This window comes from Agrilus planipennis, unplaced genomic scaffold (genome assembly GCF_000699045.2).
Source record: "Agrilus planipennis isolate EAB-ADULT unplaced genomic scaffold, Apla_2.0 scaffold121, whole genome shotgun sequence".
Taxonomy (NCBI): domain Eukaryota; kingdom Metazoa; phylum Arthropoda; class Insecta; order Coleoptera; family Buprestidae; genus Agrilus; species Agrilus planipennis.
In genome coordinates this window covers 645,456-653,606 of record NW_020439072.1, presented here as the reverse complement: position 1 = coordinate 653,606, position 8,151 = coordinate 645,456, and the positions used below count along the sequence as shown (strand labels likewise).

The following is an 8,151-nucleotide window of genomic DNA, read 5'->3' as shown; positions in this document are numbered from 1 at the left end:
AAATCTAAATAAGTACGTAATTATTATCATTATAAGGTCGTCAGTCCTAAGATTGGTTGGACACGCACCTCCACTCTATTCCTATCCAGAGCTAATCTTTGCATTTACCTGAAACTAAAACATCCCTCATCCTTAACTGTTTGCGAACAGCAATCTAATCTGGGTCTATCTCTACCCCTCCTAACTCCTGTTTATGTCTCGTAATATGTATCTAAATAGACCTTCATGTCTGAGAAGGTGTCCTACCAACCTATCTCGCCTATTTCTTATTCACTTCCATAGATTCCTCTGTTCTCCTATTCTTTCTCCAAACATACACCTTTAAAAATATTTTTCGAATTTCTAAATTAACCATTCGCGAGCATAAAAGTGATTTCTTTTTATTGAAGGCAACTAAACCCTGCGCTACTCTACGAGTATTTTTGTTTTACTTTTATTTATTTTCATACAGTACTATTATGTCAAGGCTATTTCTAACTCTAAAAACCATGAAAATATTGAAAAGAGTTTCCGGTGACAAAGCAAAGTCCAGAGCAAATATTTTTGATTGCTACAAGGTGGCAAAGAACTCGCTGAAAACGAAGAAAGTCCTGCGCGTCCTTCAGAACCTTAGGTGCCCAAAAATCGTCGTTTGACAATCAGAGATCTTGTTGACATCACACAAATATCTTTAAGAGGTGATACAATTGAATTTGAAAGATTATTTGGACCTCAAGCGTTTGGTTCCAATAAACCTCAACTTTCTCAAATGGGAATGACGCGTTAGGTATCTTTCTTGTCCTTCTTCTGTCCTACTGTTATATTTCAGTCCTTCCTCTGTTAGGTTTCCGATCTCGTTTGTTATCTTGAACCTTCTAATCTTATTTTGTTTGAAAATCTAAAGCTATATGTTTGGAGCGCAGCGCTATACGAGTGTAAAACATGGACAGTGGGCGCGGCGGAAATGAAAAGGTTAAAAGCGTTCGAAATGTGGTTACCAGAAAATGATAAGGATACCGTGGATAGAGAAGGTTAGAAATGAAGAGATATTAGAAAGAATAGGAGAACAGAGGACTCTATGGAAGTCAATAAGAAGTAGGCAAATTCGCAAATAGTTAAGGATGTGGTTTGTTCTATGCGAAGATTAGCTCAGAATAGGAAGGAGTGGAGGCGCGTGTCCAACCCTGACGACCTTATGATGATGATATTCATACATTTACATAGTGCTGCTGTAATGTCTCGGCTGAAGAGGACCCTAGTTGGTCCTAGAACGGCCTAAGGTAGAGGGGATTTAGTCGGTAGGTCCGAGGATTTCTTCCTCGGGAATCCGACACTACCCAGTCGTACGGACGGTTGGGTGTCTTTTGATGATTTGCCCTCTTCCACGAAAACATAAAAAAAAAAGATGTAATGTCGTTATTTAATTTATTTAGTCTAAACATTAGGCATGTGTACTACTAAATTGTTTATGTTTATCTTAGACGTTCTATTAAAAGTAATGTTTACATTCTCCATCCATATAGATGCAGAGTTTTTAGCGCACTGTTGTGATTTTCATAAAAACTTTTTTTGCCCTTAACGACAGTTGTCTATTGCATCTATTTTTACTCCCTCCGAACCGCGGCACTTATTTCTGTTATACCCTGTATAAAGGCAAGAATTGAATTAAATTTTTATTTATTTAAGAATACTATACCTATATTCTTTCTCTCAAATGATACATCACAATCCTATTAAAATGAAGTAAGTGAGTAAATGGAATAGAATTAAAATTTTTGTTCCAAAAAAGATGATAATAACACAATATATACGTTTATGAAGTGAAATAAAGTGGAGAAGCAATCTAGATAAGTCACGCACCCACAAATTCGAGAATAAATTGTATTAATAATCGGTTGCTATTGAATCCAAAAATTTATTTAGCGGAGATAATTGAAAAGGTGACTTTCGGAACCTATTGTTCAATTCCTTTATATAATTGAACACATTGTCCATTTTTCGTATCATCCTTCTCGCCATTGTTTTTTTTTACAATAATAGATAAACAGATGCGAAGACAATTATTTTCCCACGATTACCATTTTCAAAATTAACGCCCAACATAATTGCGGAAAAGCATTGTCTTCAAAAAGTGAAAAGAAACAATTCAGATAGTTATAAACACAAATACACCCGATCAAATTTNTCCATCCATATAGATGCAGAGTTTTTAGCGCACTGTTGTGATTTTCATAAAAACTTTTTTTGCCCTTAACGACAGTTGTCTATTGCATCTATTTTTACTCCCTCCGAACCGCGGCACTTATTTCTGTTATACCCTGTATAAAGGCAAGAATTGAATTTACACCGTGCTGCTGTTGTTACCTGTCGTCCGACACTAGATACATTACCCTATTTCTTCACCCAAGGCTGTACGCAGTATTAGGTATTGCATATTGTTAACTGCATTCGAAGAAACCTCAGAGTCAGCCAGTCACTTGTTACACATGTGTAAGTCATTTGTTGGCATATATGCAACGTGTAACGATATATTTTATTAAATTCTTACGCCATGTTGGACGCGGGAAATCCAGGTTAATGACATTTTCGTACATACTTATACAACAACGTCAAACCTACCGACAAATTTCTGCAATTACTGTGAAGTGGACTTATAAACATTTCTCAATGGTTCTTTAATGTCCTTTCGTTGTGCAGTATGAATCACAATAATTCCAGTACAACCAAAATTTATGCTTTACGATATTGGTAATTAACATACAATGCTAATTATTTAATTAACTACAAGTCTAGCCGGACACTAAATAGTAATATCAGCAAAAATAAAAATTTATAAAGCAATAAAGTAATAAATATATAGTTTTAAATTCTTAAAAATGGTGAAATATGTGGGCATAAGATTAGAAAAGTTAAATGCTCTTTTTTAAAAAACTATTGTAATGTTCTTGGGTTTAACAAAATTAATTTCTAAGACTGATAAAGACAAAAACTATTTATTTACACTAATTATTAACTTAAGAACACTATTAAATTATTACTAAACTTATGAATTATTCTATTTATTTACACTACTGTTGATATATCACTATTCACTGCGCTATTTATTTCACTGGATTCACTTCTGCAACGGTTAATTTATTTCTCCTTATTTCGGCGATCGTCTCTTCCTTTAAATACTCTTTTGTTTACTTTCTGGAACCTTCTGGAAACATCAGAAAATAGACATGTTCTTAAATAATTATACCTATAATATGTTTGTAAAGGTACGGAGCCTTCGCATTCTACGGGGTCGAGTCAACCCCACATGTACAAATTTACACATCTTTGGGGAAATATGTTTTAAGGCTTAAAGTTAAACAAACAAACGCACTGTATGTTTTGCATTTTTCAGCAAAACCACTATCTTCCTTTCTTCAGTTCTTTGACATTTTTCTTTTGGAATAAGTAGGTACATTAATTATTTATTTTTACTGAAATTGGAAGATAATGGAAAACATGTAAAGCTTTTTGAAAATATAAATTATTCCTTCTGTTAGAAATTCACCAATTGTAATTATCACATATCGTATATGCCTTCTGTTGAAGTGTATTAACACTGAACCAGAAGAACCGTAGAAATGTGTAAACAGGAATCCGTTCTCTTATGGCATTACCCTTGGGATTTCCCCAAAGGACCTTGCACTCTGCCAAGATCGTATTTTGTACCTATTAAGCTTCAACAATAAAATTCAATGAATGATAAGAAAAAAAAGTGAAAATTGCAACCAGAAAGACCAGTTGTGTTGGAGACGTCGAACTGAGGCTGTTTTGCAAAGGCTCATTAAGAATTCTTCAGTTGTAGAGGGTATTTCGTGTTGACCTAGACGTAACCCTGAAGCGCTCGTTTTCTTTATGCAGAAAAAGTAAGTTAGTACGAACCCTTTGTTTTTCTTTTAGAATTAATTTTTCTACTAGAAATAATTTTCTGATATCAAATTTGGATTAATCGTGCACAATCTTTTATTATCTTTTTACATAAATTTCGTTGCGTTTATAGATTCGTTCAGATGTAAGCCCTTCATGTGTATTTTGCCTGAGATTTAGTCTAATGATTAGAATTTGTAATATAATATTTTCGACTAACTTGGCAAGCAAATTTTCCATATTTTTTGCCACTGATTAATTTCCAAAAACATATTTTTGCTATATTTGCTTATATGTTTACTTAAAATCAGTAGACTAACTAATTACTAAAAGAAAATCTTAATAATATTAGCATACAATAGTTTATTAATAAAGTTTCATTGCATTTACCATACGTCGACTAGAAACGTTCGGGTGAATTTGGATTACGTTCATTGAAAAAAAAAGTTAGTTACGTAAGTAATTAATGCTTCATATTTTCCAATTGATAATTGAAAACTGGAGCATTTTCCGATTTTACTCGAGCTGCTAAGCTATAAAAATGAATGAAAATGGGGCTGTTGATGTTAAAATTTGACAACTTATTTTATTTTTATTTATAAAAGGTTCGCAAAAAGCTCAATGAAGTTTCAACCAGACTACCTCAATACTTATAAATAATGATTATCCACAATTGTATAAATTTATGATATTATCGGTGATAATTTATTATTTGATTTACTGTTTTTAGAATCAGCGTAGATTGCATTAGATTAAGAGTTCGCACTTGAATTCATTAAACGAATAAAAACTTTTTTAAGTAAGATTTTTTCACGGCCCGTTTGATTTACCGGAATTTCGTCAATACGAATCAAGGATTACTTAAAAAAAGTAATAATTTTAAAGTAACACATTAAGTTAAACCTTTCTACGTTATCTATAGGTTAATAATTTATTTTAATTTTACTCAATCGAGACTATCTTTATTTAACTCCTACCTTCATAACCTGCACTGGTACAATGACGTAACAGGGTAATACCTACCTAAGGTAAAATATGATAATGGGACAAAACAGGCATTTATGGCAATACTAAATTAAACACCCATTTAAAATCAAAATCTTCGTTTTTTATTTTGGAAGAGTAGTTGGTGCAAGATATTGTAGGCATTCAAACCAGAATTTCATTAATGAGTGTCATAACTAGTTATTTATTATCATTCGAGCCGATAAGACGTAAAATACATTCACTGTCGTCGTTTACATGGTGATAAAGGTGGAAGTTCCTACCTGCTCTAGACTGGTCGCAATTTATATGGTGATATCTGTTATTACAACTCCGCTTCTTATTTGCTTTGTGTATAATAAATAAAATAATTTATTTGAGTTGGTAATTGCGGAATATATATCTACAAATTGAATGCAGACACAGAAATAATTAAAGGACAAGTCTTACACTTTTTCCTTGAATATATATTAAAAAAAAACTTTTGGGTGTTTGATTCCCACCAACCAGTAGTGCTGGTGGGCGGGCAGTCCCTCCGGACTATGCCGGAAGGTAGGGCGGAAGGCCCTCTTCAGCCTGCTTTCAGGAATCGTGGGAATGGTTGGGTGGTGGTTCGGGTGGGAAAGATGAGACGGACGAAATGAAGACAGAAGAGAATGAAAGATTATCTGTGGAATATTACTACCCCAGCAATTGCGTAAATGATCCAAGGAAACCACAGAAAAACTTGGACCAAGGCAGACGGACCCGGAATCGAACCAGCGTCCTCCCGAATGCTAAGCAATGGTCTACACCTCTAGGCCATGCCGCTCGGTCTTGGATATATACCCACCCGTATCACTACCATAAAATCTACTGGGTTCTAAGCGGCCGACTATAGCGATTACTACTGAAGACGTCGAAAGCAATGAAAGAAAACGAAACGTTTAGAAGGCAATAATTGCGTTTACTCCGATAGAAATAGGTTTAAGAATTGCAGTTTGTATTTGCTAGAAATTAAAGGTTACCTGGTAATAGTAATCATGCCGGTAAAGTTTTCGCATCTACAAATTTACAGCAGATACGAGGTATGTTCAGAAAGCATCGAGAATTATGAATTTCCCGGGTTCCGTATATTCGATTTTCGATTTTTTTGTGGCGTTATGTTGGTACTCATGTCTGTCACTTATACCGACAAGTTCCGCCATGTTAAATGTTCAGTTATTTTTTGACAGCTGCTTTGCTTGCACGTGTTTTGGCTCGTCTTCGATTTTTGCCTATTCCAAAAAATGGATCAAAGAATCTGTATTAAATTTTGTGTGAAAAACACAATTAAGTGCGCGGACGTATTCCGAATGTTGACTGTGACACATGGTGAAGCTACATTGGACCTAAGCAACGTTTATCGGTGGTACAACAAAATGTTCTCAGAGCGCCGAAGAGCATACCGGACGTCCGAGTACGTCAACAACAGGCGAAAACATTGATGAAGAAAATAGAATTAGTTAATCGTCGAACCAGCGTTAGAGAAGTTGGTGAGGACCTAAACATATCGACTGGTTCTTGCCATCCGATTTTTACCAATAATTTGGGCATAAGGCAGGTAGCCGCGAAATTCCTACTAAAATTGCTCAATTTTTGACTAAAAACAGCATCCCACTAACATTGTTAAAAAGCTGTTGGATTCCGTCCGCGACAATCCAAATTTGCCCCAGAGAGTTGTAACTGGTGACGAATCATTGGTTTATGGTTATGGCGTGGAGACCTACCCGTAGAAAAATTTTCCATTGAACTTCAATGGGAATCAATGGAAAATTTGCAAGTTCCATTCAAAACCATTTGGCTTAGATGGAAAAATAATTATTTCCATTTACAATAATTCCATTAATATTTACATGGGAACCAATGCAAAATTTATAAATTCTATTTAAAACCTTTCAACATAAATGGAAAAACAATTGGGCACCTAAAAATGGAGAACATCTGGTTTGAGATGATTAAAACTTATTAAAAAAATGGAGAAAAACGTGCTGAAGTTAATGTGATTGTCAAAGCAATTTGTAAAAATAACAAACAAGACATTATTTGGAGTAATAATTGTCATGTAATTCATATTTTTTTTTCGTCGTATTTCATCTTGATTAAAAAGAATGTCATTTAATTACCACTAACAATAATTAAAGGTAAAAACTGAAGAATTGACACTAGGTAGGTATTCCGTTAGGTTCAGGAATGGAAGTTCCAATGGAACGCATTGCATTCAGCAATGGAAATCCCGTTGAGTTCGGGAATGGGATTTCCACTAGAATTCTAGTTTTCCTACGGGTAAGCTCAATCATCCCAATGGAAGTTACCGCACGAGCTAAGACCGAAAAAGCGCGTCAAGGGTTTGCTCACAGTTTTCTTCGATTGCAGGGGCGTGGTGCATCATGAGTTCTTGTTCACAAAATTCGCGATACTTTTTGAACAGACCTCGTACACAGTTTGATGACCTATTTATTTAGACAAGTTGAGCTTGATGTAATAAAACCTTTACAGAAAATAATTGGTAAGTGATTGATTTATTTCATAATGGAACAAGTGCCCTGACAAAATCGTCAAGTAATGACTATAATCTTTGTCTTCGTTGTGAATTCACTGCATTACTAATGATCAGAATCGCACGGTAATCGCCACTGCAAGTAACGCAAATAACAGAGAGGAATCCCCTTCATTAAAATTACGTAATGTCTTTAAAAATGTTTGCATTGTTCGAGTGAGCATTACCAACCAACATTGGAAGTATTCTAATTGAGTTCGTAGCGAAAGTACCTTACTTATAGGTAGATACAGGTAGATAGATAGGTGAACCTCTTCCAAAAAATTAATTATATAATTATTTTTCATAAAGAATAAAAAAGAAATTCTTCCTAGGCATATACTTTTTAACACTAATTTACGTGACAGTTATGAATGTAACTAATAAATTCCTCTTTTTACTTATTTTCTGGAAATATTTTTAAGGATGGTGTTATGTCGTTGGGTGCAGTTCCGTCTTGCAATAACAGAACAGAAAAAATTGAAAAAGGATTCTTCTGCATTAAAAAATTCAGGAGCTGTCAAGGAGATTACCAATATATATATATCCCTAGACAAAATTTTTCGGTCTCTTTCCAGTCTCTCAGAGTCTTTCAGAGTCTTCCAGCGTCTCTGAGAGCATCTCTCACAGTCTTTCAATTGCTGCTTGGGTGTTTTATGAATCTTTCACAGTCTGTGTATGAGAAATACGAAAGATAAAATTGTTAATTCAAAGATTCGAATCTCTCA

At 34.5% G+C, this 8,151-nt stretch overlaps 1 protein-coding gene across 1 annotated transcript in view; it reads left to right on the top strand.

Moving 5' to 3' along the window:
- The first annotated feature begins 3,797 nt into the window (after nucleotides 1-3,797).
- The window catches only part of LOC108738684 (elongation of very long chain fatty acids protein AAEL008004), a 64,140-nt gene continuing 59,786 nt past the window's right edge, over nucleotides 3,798-8,151 (top strand). Inside the window, exon 1 of the mRNA XM_018472214.1 lies at nucleotides 3,798-3,881. The gene's annotated coding sequence lies outside the window, so the exon portion shown is untranslated. The remainder of the gene's footprint in view (nucleotides 3,882-8,151) is intronic.